Genomic DNA, 15,615 nt, shown 5'->3' with positions numbered 1-15,615 from the left:
ATCATAAAATCTACTTAATTGTAAATTGTGAAAGATATTATTGGATTTACATCATCTACATTTTTTTTTTTTTTTAACAATATAATGATTTTATTTTTAATAAGGTAAAAAATTATTGAACTGTTAAACAATATAAAATAAAATCTTATTGAATTTATAAAAGTAAAATTTGGATGATATTAATATAAAACGAAAAAATTGTTTAATAAGTTTAATATAATATACATGAATATTTTAATAAGCTATTACATCCTCAATTTTAACTGATTTGTTTTTTGTATTATTTATGCACTACATAGTATATTATATAGTAAAAATCTATTAACATATTCAGGAAGGCATAGTATAAACTTAGAAATAGAAAAAACAAAAAGGATACAATTAGTGGGTGGAGATAAAATAAATAAATATGGTGAAGCAAAATAAGTTCATTATAAGCCATTTTCAAGGAAAAATATAATATGCTAAAGCATTAGAGCACATCAATTATTATCAAGCTATAAAATACACAAACATTTTGAGTGTATTATTTGCTGCTGGTTTTATAGATGAAAAAAAAAATCAATTTTATTTGAAATTCGAGCTATATGTATTTAAATTTTAAATTTGATATGTTGATGTCATCAAATAAACTTTTTATATTTTCAATTTACAAAGATGATATTTGACTATAAGAGGATCGTGGATAATTTTTATTATTTATTATTATTTTATTTGTAATACTATTTCTACTTGCCTCGCTTTCTTTCCAAGACTCTTGTGTATAAAAGCAACAATTCAGATAGTTTTATGAATTAAAATCTATTATATCCCTAATTTTTTACATTGAGTTTTATTTATAGCAATGTAATGAAAATAACTGTAAATAAATATTTGTTTTAAAAATAAGTTGGTATTAATAGAAAATTTAAAAGAACATTTTCAATAAATATACTATTTTTAAAGCACTCTTTATTTATTATTGAAAAGGTTGATTTATGTTACAAAAATATTTTTAACTAATTATGCCTTACATTGGGTTATTCCATTTATAAACTCAATTATTGTATACAATTTAAAAATAAGAAGTTTTCCGGTAATTTATTTTTAGGTACAATCCATATCTAATGTAGTAGAACATAACATAAAATATTTTTTGATAATTATTAATAAATTAACAATTATTTATTCAAAACGCTATCTATTGTATGAGTATGCTTCTAATGTAATCGTTCTATAATTTAAAGACTTTCTCAAGTTTTAATGGATTATTTTAATTTATTGTATCTCCATCGCATTTTAAAGAATAATCTGAAAGTGATTTTTTTTCAAAATGTAATTTTATGTAAATTGTCATACATTTACAATTTAATTTAAAAATGTATAATATATATTTATACTTAGGATATTATGATTTGAGATTGCATATGCTTAAACACAATTTGAAACAAATAAGATTCATTATGATTGTTTAAATATAACTGTGCTCTATAATATTCATACGTACAAGGGTACTCAATTTATTCAAAATTATTAATTTTTATTAAGGTCAAAAAACATACATAATATGTATAAATTATAAGTCCCGAATTTGCAATCAATTTTGTATGATAATGCATAATGGATACAAATAATTAAGAATATTTAATTTTTTAATATTGTATTTCATTGATTATTTGTATTTATAATTAAATAATATAACTTTAAAAAATATAATATAGTTGATTTATCTAGGGCCTATATAAGCTTTTACCTTGTTATTATCTTTAAACTCTTGTAATAGCACTTTGTTTGTGCATTATATTTAATAATGGGATTTTATAGCTTAATATTTTTTAGTAAGTTAGTGAACCATAAAATAAAGTAAACGAGTTTATAAAACAAAGTAATGTCAAGTAAATTGAATAGTGATTTTCATTCATTGTTAGAATTGCTTAGGTTTAACATTTTGATATTGGAATATAAAGTTATATTTTTTCACTGAAAAAACAATTTTTGAAATGTATTCATGCTTTTTACTATACCAATAATTCAACTAAACTTTTTTTTTGTGTTTTTAGATTTTTTTTTATAATAATAATAATTAAAAAAATATATACTAGTTCAATTTTTACCAATCTAGCATAATTTTTGCGTATTATCAATAAACATTTAAAATCAATGATAGATCATCCAGTTCTAAAATAAAAATTAAGAGTAACTAAGATTTAAATATTCCGGGATTTTTTCAATATTTTTTTCAGATTATCGTTAGTATGTCATATACTTAAGAAGTTGAAATATTTTTCACAAAATAAAATTAGAAAATCATCATTTACAGAATTAAAATTGTATGTTATGTTTCCTATATTAAGTAAAGATATAAATCATATATAATATAATATGTATTTTAAGTTAACAATTTAAAAAAATCAATTATATTTATAGTATAATTACATTGTTAGATAATTTATTATATCAACATGAAACAACTATAATTGTTTTTTTGTTAAATACAGCAATAACAATTTTGAAATAATAAAGAGCCATAAAATAATCATTGCCCTCAATATTTACTAAGTTATATACATAACATTATTGGCGTACATTTAAAATTTAATAATATTTTAGATAAAACATAAAAATAAACCACTGTAAAACAAACGGGTTTACGGTTAGGTTAAAATCTAAAACTAAATTAAGTTTTATTTAGAAAGTCATGAAAATATGACATATACTATTAAGAGAGCATTATTTAATATTAGTTTTTGATTGTGATTTGTGAGTGAGTAAAAAAACTTCCAAGTTAAAGTATATTTAAGCACCAAAAAACATATGAAGGTATTTTCCATTATTTGTCATTCAACTATAACTCAAAAGTAATGTTTGTCTTACGAATAAAACTTATTTTCTTTGGGGACATTGGGTATTCAGAAATTGATTTTCTTTTATTGTATAATAATATATGCTACTCTTGATATACATCAAAAAACAATATTAAACAAACTATGATTACTGAATTTATACATTTATATATTAATCCACCAACTATATTCTTACAGTTTTTTTTGATACTTAATTGATTTATTCAAATTCTGATTTTTGGAATTTTTAAATACCATATTTTCAAATTTTTAAGATTTTTTTTTACTACATACCTAAAAAATATGTTATAAAGTGATATAAACTTCCATTTTTCAAATGGAAATCCCTTTTTTTTTGTAAATTATTTAGTGAATATTTTATTGATAATTTTGTATGCTCAATTCAAAATTCGTTCAATTATTTATTAAAATGCTTATTTAAAGATAATAGTGTTTGAAAATCATTTTACATGAATATAAAATATATGTAATATTAGAGTTAATGTTTATTTTACTTGAACCATTTTTACTAATTATAAATGTTGATAGATTATTTAGCTACTAACATCTTTAAGTTAACATAGACGTCATATCGTCAGAATTCATTAATATGTATCAATGGTCTTTTAAACACTAAGTTAAATAACTCAAAAACTGCTCGTTAAAATTTTGCTTTTGATATTATACTTTTGATAAATTATTTTCTTCTTAATTTACAGTTGAAAAGAAGGATTCTCATTTGAAAAATATAAGTTTGTGTATCTACAAAATACTCTTTAAGTAGTAAAAAATCTCAAGAATTTAAAAATATGGTCTATAAATATATTTAAAAATTAAAAAAAAAAATCAGATTTTTAATAACTTCATTAGAAAGGTGTTAATATGCTGGGAGAATCACCATATAATATATTATATGTACACACATAGTTATTATATACATTTAATAAAAATATTTTAATACTATTTACAGTTCATTAAAATCCTTTAAATATAATATTTAACAACAAAAAACAAAATCGTTTTGTGATTGTTTCATCCAAATAAAAATAAATAGAAGTTTTATATACATAAATTCTATATTAGTTTACAGAAATTTAGTAACTATAAGGTCATAATGGTACGATGTAATGTAGGTATACGTATTTCTCAAGAACTACTGAGGTGACCCTTAAATCAATATTATTTAGTGTGTATGTGTTCAAGTATATATTATTACGATGTGTATTGTGTATGAATGCGTATTATTATTCTAAAATACAAAGTTCAAGGGCTTTTGATGTTTTCCCCAGTTTAAAAAGTTTTGGAACAATATAATTTGATAGTTTAAATAAGTATTATAAAATATATTATGGTGGAAAGCGTTGCCCTAAAAATGTGATTTAAAATGGTTTCAAAAGAAAGTCTTCGAATGTAATTTTTTACCTGAAGGTTTTCACTGATATTTGTCAATTATTGTTTTGTATATAAAAAAAAAAAAGACGGACAAGTCATAATTATATGTGAAGTTAATCAAATGACGATTTTTAATGCAAATAAGTTAACTAGATCAAACCAATATTTAATTTAGTCACATTATTTTTTTAAACAATTTAACCACTTTATAATCTAAACTTGTAGGTCAAATTCATGCTGATTTTGAACTTTTTGAGACATGTTTTCGTATGTTTTACTGAAGCTATTCGAGTTTTAAAATAATTGAATATAAAATATTGAACTTAATTATTTTGTAGAAAATGTGTTTAATGACAGGACAAACAATCAATAAAATTATTGAACATTTATAATTTTATATTAACCTATAAAAGTTTTATATTTTTCGTATTAAATAAGTTATTTCAAATTGGTTTTACGAAGCATAATAGTAAAATACTAAAGCATACTCATACATGAATAATTCGTGAAGGGGAAAAAGTAGTTTCACTGAATCTGAAATTGTACATACTAGATTTACACAAAAATTAAATTGCACATATTTTTAAATAGTATTTTTTTTTTCTTTAAATATTGTTGTCTCATTAGTTTTGTAGTACATGTATTTACTGTTTACGTTATTATGACAGTACAACTAAATTAGTCAAAAGAATTTAGTTAAAAGTAAAAATAATACTAGTGTAACGTTTAAAGGTTTCGTTTAATGTTTGATATATTTTGGGTATATAGGTACCCTTTAAAATATAACCTTTATATTTATGATTATTTTACTTTTATGGATTTATTATTTAAGTATTAACTTATATAATTATATATTTATTTTTTTATGACATTGTTTTAGATAAATAAGAAAATAACGGCTTAATAAATGTTTTTTAGTACGAAAATGCGTGTTAGTAGAATTCTAGTTATCCATTATTAAATAATTTTATAACAGGTTTTTCTTTTTTTAAATGTTTTATTATTATATTTTAAATTTAAAAAAAATTTAAATTTAGACATTAAAAAAAAAAAAGAAGAAGAAGATTTTTTAGTGTTTGGTACTTAACATGTTCTGGATCACGCAAAAATAACAGCAAATTATAGACAAATATTCCTTGAAAAAAAAAATAGTGTATCAACTGTTATTTAAGTAAAGATATTTTTCAAACCTAAGTATTATTTTTGAGGTTAATCGACATTCAATTTTAGTTTTTAGCGATTACCTATATAATTTACAAGAGACAAAGATCGTAATATGGCAAAAGATATCTTTTTAAAAACTACATTTAATAATATTTGTTTATTTAGTCTTGATCACAAAAAATAATTGTTTTCCAAATTTTTCATGTATGCATAGTAACATTAATAATTTATTATTTTTTCAAGCTCAATGAAATAATTGTTAAGTGCTTAGTTATTATTGTTGTACAATCATAGATATTTCTCCAGTTTTTGTGGGTAAATCAAGATATAACAAAGAGACATGACAGGTTATTACAACTTAATGTAATCTGTCCAAATATACTATTAATAACATTTAGTTCGATTGTAATACACGATGCAATTTACATAAATGAGAATTCAATATGTCATGTAGGTATTCGAAATGTAGCGTTTAAAGACACACTTTATTATTGTAAATTATTAAAAATTAATTTTTTCTTATTAAGTAAAAATTTCATTTTAGTAGTGTTCATATCTCAATGTAAAATAAAATTACAGATTTCATCAAGTAAATAGGTAGTCAAAGTAATTATAATTTAAAATATGGCAAAGTGAAAAATTAGTTATAATAACTAATTAATGTATATTGTATGTTCTGTACATGCCATAGATATATTTGAGTCAATAAAATTAAATGTTTTTGTTGCAAACTTTTAATCTAGAATTAGTTAAAAAAAATAAATTTTGTACTTATGTTCAATGTTCATATTTTTTTTATATTATATATATAATATACTAACGTATTTAATGAGTAGTTCTAAATAAACTATAAGAACTAATTTAATAATGGTTCTTGTTTTATTTTTACATACCTATTGTAAAAAACATATTACTTTAGCATATTACAGTTATTATTTATCTTATGTAAAATAAAAATGTAATAACTATTATATTACTGTTAAATATACTCAAAATATACGATAATAAATGGATTCAAGTCAGAGACCTTTGGAGAAAAGTTGTGAATCTAGCGATGGCGTCAAAGGCTTAACACGAGCTTCGAAGCTAATGAATATTATGTTGAAGGCTAATTTAATACGACTTACGAAATCAACATCAAATAGCACAGAAACTAGTATCAATTTACGTGTTTAAAATTCAAGACATATTCAATTTAAATGAAACAAACACGCTAAAAAATGAATACATACGAATCAATTTCATTAAACCGTACTAATTTGTAAAATTGTTACGGATAATATTTAAAGACACGTTTGCACATGAAATCGATTGTTATATTTTAATTTATTTTTATTCATTAAAATTCTCAATTAAATATTATATTTTAAAATCTGGGATTAAAAAGGTTTTTGTCATTCAATTAAGTTAAAACATAGTTGTAACGATAAATAATAGTAAAAACATTGTTTTTCAATTTTATTTTGCAAAAATTTCAAATTATACATATAAGAAAAAATATATCCAAAACCGTTATGAAAAAACAAGTGATTAACTCATCAAGAAAAATGTTTTGAAAATATAATTTATATTACAATTAAATAATAATTAATACATTTGTAAAAAATAAGATTTATACTAACTAACAAGAAATTATGTATTGTTATTTGAATTTGAAATACATTTATTATAATATATAAAGTTTAAACATCAATTAAAAATTTTCATAAATAAATATCTTTTTTTTATAAAATTTACTTGTTTAAACATTTTTAAAATATATTTTTAGTATAATTTTATGGTTACATTGTAAAATTTTGGATTTGTTTTATACTTTGTGTGTTAAAAAAAAAAAAAACTAGATTAACCAACTTTTAAAATGCAATGATATACCTATTATAACCGTGGAAAAATTGTATAGTAAATGTTGAAGTATTTTTATTAAAAAATAAAATGTACAGTCAATAATACCGAGTAACAAAAAATTGTGAAACACCACGTAAGACATTAACTCAAGTTTTAAATTTAGAAAGTAGTAGGAAGTTTTTATATGATAATATTAGTCTTAATGTTACAAAAATTGCAACTTTCAAATAGAAATTATTTTTTAAATCATTTTTCTAGAATGATAAATTATTGAACACCCCATGTGACATAACGTACGATAACCTGGCCAGTCACAAATAAGAAATTAAATATTTTTTTCAAAAGTAAGTACTTCATACAAATGTGAATACTAAAAATGTACTTCATGACAAGTATTGAAATGGGAAATTTACTAAAATTGTCTAGAATTGTCCGAAACGCGTGTAACTTTAAATATCAAAGTTATGAAAGGATTGGACAAATTAGTTATGAGTAATTGAATAGAGTTATCTATTGAAAAAATGTGAAATTCAATATTTTTTTCTTCTAAATAGTCATAAGTTTTACTGAAAGTTTCCGCATTAATTGTCCGGACAATAAAGTATGATTTAACAGCTATTAAAGGAGTATAAAAAGAGTTTACAGCTCAAAGAGTCGATAATTCTGTAAGAAATAATGAATCATAAATTAAGAATCTCACTGTGATTATTGATTGTAATATAACAATAGATGCATTGTAACGAGTATGATCTGAATAGTTTCTTTAAATATATCAATGTATAATTGATAGAGTAGTTTCTCGGTTATAATTTAAGTCATCAAATGAATATTCTAATGAATATTTTGAGCCAATTTTAGAAATGAAACGTTTCATATGTATAGCTGAAATTTATTAAGTTATAGTTCAGGAAAAAAAAGAAAAATTATTTTCAGTTAAGAGCTATAGATAATATGTACAATAAATAGTACTTAAATCGATCGCTCTAAAAAAAAAATTCCATCTTTTAAAATAACTACGTAAATAAATAAACTGGTATTGTAAGAACACACACTTAAAAATATATTATTTTTAAATTCATATTATTCTTATAGTAAGAGGTTTTCTTTAAATACGGTAAACATTTTTTTATCACATTTTTACATTACAATATTTGCATTTAATAGGTAGGTACTTCAAAATGTATACAATTTACCCGAGTAGAAAATTAGTTTATGTTAAATACAAAAAACTACAGAACAAAAGAAAAAAGTATATGAACATTATTTTACTTAGGTAAGCAGCTGAAATAAATATTTATATTTTATTTTATTTAATATCAGGTTGAGAATGATTTTGACATTTAGTTTTTTGATAATTAACACCAATGCAAAATATACTTTTTGAATGAAGATTGAATTGAGAAATAATTATTTTTTTTTATGAATGTGAATTTTAAATTTATATACAAGATGTGTGAAACTAAGGCGTAGTTATTATTATTTTTTTTTTATGATAACTCCTTTTATAGATAATTTTGTTTTCATTATAATTAAAATTTAATATATCAAATTAAATAAGAATTCAATATTTTCAGTAAATTATTTATTAGTGTGTTACACTATATAATGTTTATACTTTTTTATTCTAAAAGTAACATACACTTCCCTCTAAAATTTATTATAAATACTCGTATTGTAACATTATATCATAATATGATAAAATTAAAATTAAAAAAAGAAATTTTAAACTTTAGGAAGAAGTTTATTTTGTATATTGTACTCTGTTTATTATTTTTTACACTCTTTTGAATATAAATGTGCTCCACATTAAATGTCTTGCTAATAAATATGCCAATACTATTAGATAAATAAATAATTCCATACCAACTTTGTTTTTTACACGTTATGATTACGTGCAGGTACTCTAAATTTAATATTTTATTATTTTGGGGCGTTGTGGACGTACCAGTTGCCCTACAGCGCTTTGTTCAGCTAGTCGTTTCGTTGCAAGTTCCCATGTGGGTGACCACCAGGGAATTTTAGCAACACATATGTCATGTCCTACCTCACCTAATCTCGTTGATTTAAAAATATTATCTAGCTAAAAATCTCTCCTTAAAAAATATATATTTATAATAAATTATTAAATTTTTTTTAGTATTTTATATATATTATTAAAAAAATATTCGTGTAAAATAAAAAAAGGTGTTATACCAAATAATGTATAAAAATTATGAACCTAGTATGGGTGCAGTACTATATGACCTTGAAGTATTAATGTTAATGAGTAATGACTGTAGATGCGTACAAAATCAAAAATGTATACTGTCAATTAAGTGATAATCTTAACATCATTTATTTTCAAGGTGAGTTAGGTTAGATTATAAGAATGTGTAAAAAATGTACCTACTTCCCTATCTACCTATTACAAAAATAATATAATTTAGTACAGAAATAGAAATAATATCAATTATTATTGTGGATTTTCCAAATTGTTATGAAAATACCCGAATTAATTAAAACTTTAACGCTTTGATATTAAGTTCGATTAGATTTTTTTTTTTTGAATCCATACATGATTTTAATAGGTTTATTAAAATGTTCTTGTGGAACCTTAAATTATTACATGATAAACATACATTTTTATTCGATATTTAAATAGATAATAATTGTCTGCAAGCGTGGATGTACTTGTCTACAAACCTATATAAAAAAATGAAATAGTAAACCAATGATTTAAAAATTATAGCAATTTTATTATTTAAATATACATAGAAACGTTTACAAAGGATCAATTAAATTATATTGGGAATCTATTATAGTACCCTTCTATATTAACTATAAGTTATTTCATTAACAGAAATTACTTTTTGTTTGTTTTTAAAATTAAAAATTAATCGATTACTTTTATATTTTTAATAAAATGTAAAGTATATTACTTACATTTTTATATGAAATAAAGTGTCGTCATCATACCTCAGTTTTCAACAAAAAATTATTTAAATACTTCAAAATATAACGATTATAGTTCATTAAAACAATTGTTACACATATCATTCATAAATTAATTAAAACAATATTTCGATAATTACAGCAGAAACTGGAATTTTGGATTCATTAAAAATTAAATTATTATTATTTTTTACAGGATATTATAATTATCATTAACAACTATTGATCTATAAAATACATTAATTATTAAATAAAATATCATTAATGTACATATAAATGTGCTTGAAATAATATTTTATCGTAAACTTGTACGTATGTTAAAAAAAATAATGTAAATACCTTGATTATAATAATAGATAAATATTTTATCGTATTAAACTAATTTTATAAATTATAAAATATATTAAGGTTTTATAATCTCTGTAATATAGAACTACGTGTTAATCTTGTCATAAAAATGGATTCATACCAAAAAAATTAAAAATGGCTATAATACTATAACTAAAATTAGTCGAGTTAAAAAAAAAAAAAAATAATAATGAAACAAGTGATCATAGTATACATTTTATAATTTTGGCATTTTATTTATATACATTTTAAATCATTTTAATCACAATAAAATGTTATGATAATAATATAGATGTCTTAACTGTTATTATAATTTGTTAATAATATGCTGAAAATTAATATTTTTAATTTTTAATCTGTAAACTGATAGAGAATTGTAAATTTTATTTTACAAGTAATTGGTTGTTTACTTTTTGTGAATAAGAAAAACAATGTTCAATAAAAAGAATTTATTTATTATACTACAAAATGTAATAAAAGCATTATTTGAAAATTCCATAGTCTATACATTTCAAAACAGTTGAAAAAACTATAGTTAAACTTAATTCAATTTTCTAAAATCATCATAACTATCAAATTTCCTTCTAAACACTATTTTTGATATTGAAGTGAAATGCTTTTAATTTAATTTTATGCTAAATATTTTACTGATTCAATGTTGATTTAATTTTAGATGGTATTAATGCATTAACAAGGTTGAATAAAATAAATTTAAGCACAGTAAACTGGTGTATTAATAAGTGGGTCATAGTTCGTTTTATAATACGGTGATATTGCATTTAACAATTTAAATATATGTTTAATTTTGATAAATCACCAGAAACTATTATATTATTATGTTATATATTTAGTTTTATAACATAATTTCCACATATATTATAATTACCTTTTTCTATTATAATTATGAGAATCTCTTATGTCAATTAATATTTATTTTATCTATCTCGGCCGAATGAATAAAAGTTAATAATATTACAAAAGTTTTAATAAGTGAATTTAACTGCATTACCATATTATAAATTATAATATACCCAGTTAATTACTACCTACTAATTTATAATAAATTTATTAAACACATTAAACTAAAAAATTTTAACCAAGTACCTATCCGATTATCTACTAACAACTAAAATGTGTTTTTCTTATAACCTATTTTTTTATGGGGAAGTAATTTACCTTGTTACAAATAAAATGCATTGAATTCAAAAAATTATAAATAACCTGGTTTATTTTTTTCAAATATAATTATAAAATAGTTTTCGCTTTGAATATATTGAAAAAATAATCTGGAAACATGATTTTTTTTAAGTATTTATGTTTTTAATTAATTATTGAAATTAATTATTGTTCATATTTATAGGAATATGAGAGAAATAAGTGGATAAAACAATTTAAATGTTACTAGCTACTGATTAACAGTTAGCAGTGTCTGGTTACCACAGCTAAGAAAGTTTGGTCAAATATGGTTATTAACATACGAATATGTATTATATTTTATAACTATAATATTGTATACAGAAACTTAAAGCAATGAAAAACATTTACAATGTAAGAAAATTATAAATAATAATCAATTATGTATCTAATCCCAATGTTTTTCTTGAGCAAACAAAAATATAGCAAAACTAGTTGAATGGATCAATAACGAGTAGTTATTTTCTTATAAAATACGTGCATTTGATGCATTACATATTTTTATAATAATGTCTTTAGGGTACAAATTCTAGTTAGTATATTTTATAAATATTATAAGTATAATTTAATCCTTTTTATTATAATTTAAAATAAAATTAGTATAATGATAAACATATTTTATGTTGTCGCAGATACCTCAACTTATTTCCGGTGATGGTTTATACTATACCATAAATATCAGTATAAGAAATAATAATTAAAAATCATACATAAAATATAAAAGTAAAAAAATATTTTTAAATTGTTTATGCTGGTCAATTATTTAGTTAAAATCAACTGATAGAATAACCCAAACGGGTATTTAAAGTTTTTTCAATTCATTATTGTCATTATTAAGTTAATATTAAAATGATAATCATTCAAAATATTATAAGTAAGTACTAATCTACATATTGAAAACAAGTATTTGATTTTAAATATATCGATCTAAAGACATTATCGGATAAAGAGAAAACTTTTAAAACACGCAGCCACGAAGGTACTACAGTACTGCTATAAAATATGTAGGTGCATATTTGATTGCTTCGAAAGTATTTGAATTATTTTATTCAATTTAAAATTGGCCAGTGGGCACATTTCAAGATTATTAAAATGTACTAATATTATACTTTTGAACGCCATTTTACCGATTCACTCCAACGTTCAAAACTATTATAAGAATGTTTTTCAATTTTTTTTATGGATTAAATAATCAACAGTGTATGATTCAAGCATCATTTCAGCAAAAAAACATATTATAAGAAACGGCGTACTTAATATTTATTTTATGGAATCTCGAAAATACTTAATTATAAATAAATAATAATAATAAAAACTTAAGAAATTAATGTCTATTGGAATGACCTTACTCATCTAGTAGAAATAACCAATAATATAATACATTGGTCGTCAACGAAATTTTTTTGGATTGTGGAATACGCGAGATGTGTATGTATCTAATTACGGTTTACTCTTTAGGTACCTGTAATCGTGTAGTTATGATTATGTGTATTATCATGTATCGGAAACAGCGATAATGTTGTTGATAACCTCCGCTACTCCAGTAGATCCAGTCTTCCACGGTTTATGGAACACGCACTTTCGAAACTTAAATAGTTTGAAAAAATTATAACAATGATAGGTGCAAAGACTATAGTTGTAATAATAATAATAATAATAATAATAATAGTGAAAATAATAATTACAACGAAAGAACGGATTTGCACACAAACGAATTCGGTGTCAACGTGGAACCCTATGTGAATCGTCTACTGGCGTGTCGAACGTTAAGCTCGGTGTCGCATTGAAGGAATACTGAACAATGAACACCACCGCCGAGGCCGCCGTCCCGACAGGGATGTAAAACGCGAAACAAAAACGGGACGCAAAAAAAAAGACGACGGTGGGCTGGTGCAATATGAATTCGACTAGTACTTAAACGTTTTTAACCACAAATATACGCTAGTTGTACCGTTCTATACGATACCTATTGTAATATCTGGACAACAGTTTTCACCTTTATCTGTATATACCTTCATTTTATAAATTATCGAGTTGTGAATCGATGGGTCGCGTTCTGCGGGTAGTTTCCAAACCACGACTCTACCGAGAGATTCATTTACAACATTTATTATTTCATAAAATATTATTGTTATTGAAAATATTTCTTTACATAATTTTGCGAAAAATATATTTTACTATTTTCTATCTTTATAATTTTTTAAATGTTTTACTGTCTTATTAAATTTTATTAATGACAACATGCATTCAATTCCTTATGCCATAGAAAATAAAGTATTTTTGGATTACTTAGATAAATAAAAATCGAATTTAGACGACTAAATTATTAAATATGAATATTTTAAGTTATGATTAAAGAAATGAAGAAGTGGTACAGGAGTATTTTCCCCAAAAAAATGCTTAACTTAAAATATTAATGTCTAATAAGTTCCTTGCCCAAAATTGATTTTTATAAAACTTGTTATCACAAATGAAATTTTGTGTTGAGTATACGAAATTAAAAATGTTTGTTGTAATTCAAACGTGTAAAATGTGATGTTTTTAAAATTTTAAAATAATAACGATAAATAATATTTATTTTTTTCCAAAAATGTTATTTTATAACGATTTACAATTATATAAAAGATAATAAGTTCTGAAAAAATTTAATGATTTCTGAAATAATGAGTGTGATATCTTAAATGGACCACATATTTATCATTTGATATTTAAACAATGAATAAATCATTATTCGTGGGACTTAAAATATTTATGTATACTATGCATTTTACTATACACAACGACATTTTCAAAATATGTAAATTAATTTTAAGATATTTCCTATTTAAAGTTTTTACTTAGAATCTACTTACATTGTTTTATGATAAGATGGTATTGACTCAAAAGTAAAGAGAATGGTACACTTACATGCGTTATCTTCGTCTAACAAACGCATAATATACTAAATTTTACATTTTAAAAATCAGTAAAAATGCATAGACCACTTAAAATTTTAAAATGGTTATAACTCGCTTTAAAATTAAATTATAAAAAAAAAAAATTAAAGGTGACTTAATAATAATCTTACTTTTAAATTTAATGGTAGATAAATTAATTGTAACAATTAAGTATGAATGAGTTGTATGAATTTTTCAAAATGTAAAATGTATAGGTGTAGTATACTCCTTATAACAATAATAAATTATAGTAAATATTTAATCATTATATTAAATAAAAATTAATTGTATAATAAATGCAATATTTTTTTAGAAAAAAAAAATTAACCTATCATAAGATCAATAGTACATGGCTATAAATATTACTTTAATAATAATAATATATTTAATAAATATATCATAAAATATACTTTATGATGTAAACTGATATACAGACCTCTTCTCTCCAGAGAGACTCCTCCTAGAATCGGCTTTCGTCTACAATAATATATATATAATTGTATTTAAATTTAAAATTTTCTTTAGAATCTTTTTGATACGAACATTTGATAATATTATTATATTTAATACATTTTTTTGTTCAAAATTTAAATTTCTTGTTTTTTTTTTTCGTCAAAACGTTTATAATTTATTTCGTATTTAATTTAATCATATGATTTATTACTAATGTCATTTCAGGCAATTATTCCTATTAGTTAATACATTTATTTTATGCGTGTCATTATTATGCAAATTAATATTTTATTTAAACGTTCTTTAGTAGTTAAGAAACAAGTCTAAATACATTCAATTCATATTCTTGTTCAATATCAAAAATAAAGAATCAATATATTACATACTTAGTTTTGATTTTGAAGGATATGAATTTCCAATCAAATTTTATTCAAATTAGTTTATAATTTCACAGAAATATTTTATTTCAGAATTATTAGTTTTAAAAGGGTTTTATTTTTATCTTTATTATTACAGTAGTATTATAGTAT

At 21.7% G+C, this 15,615-nt stretch overlaps 1 protein-coding gene across 1 annotated transcript in view; it reads right to left on the bottom strand.

Moving 5' to 3' along the window:
- Nucleotides 1-13,471, bottom strand: part of LOC112597964 (glutamate-gated chloride channel alpha-like) — an 80,091-nt gene extending 66,620 nt beyond the window's left edge. Inside the window, exons 1-2 of the mRNA XM_025344235.1 lie at nt 13,382-13,471; nt 13,159-13,283 (exon numbers count right to left, since the gene is read on the bottom strand). The gene's annotated coding sequence lies outside the window, so the exon portion shown is untranslated. The remainder of the gene's footprint in view (nt 1-13,158; nt 13,284-13,381) is intronic.
- Between the last annotated feature and the right edge of the window lie 2,144 nt (nt 13,472-15,615).

This window comes from Melanaphis sacchari, unplaced genomic scaffold (genome assembly GCF_002803265.2).
Source record: "Melanaphis sacchari strain LSU unplaced genomic scaffold, SCAv2.0 Contig44_pilon_pilon, whole genome shotgun sequence".
In the NCBI taxonomy this organism is placed as follows: domain Eukaryota; kingdom Metazoa; phylum Arthropoda; class Insecta; order Hemiptera; family Aphididae; genus Melanaphis; species Melanaphis sacchari.
Note: the sequence above shows the minus strand (reverse complement) of the source record. Positions and strands in the feature narration are given on the sequence as shown.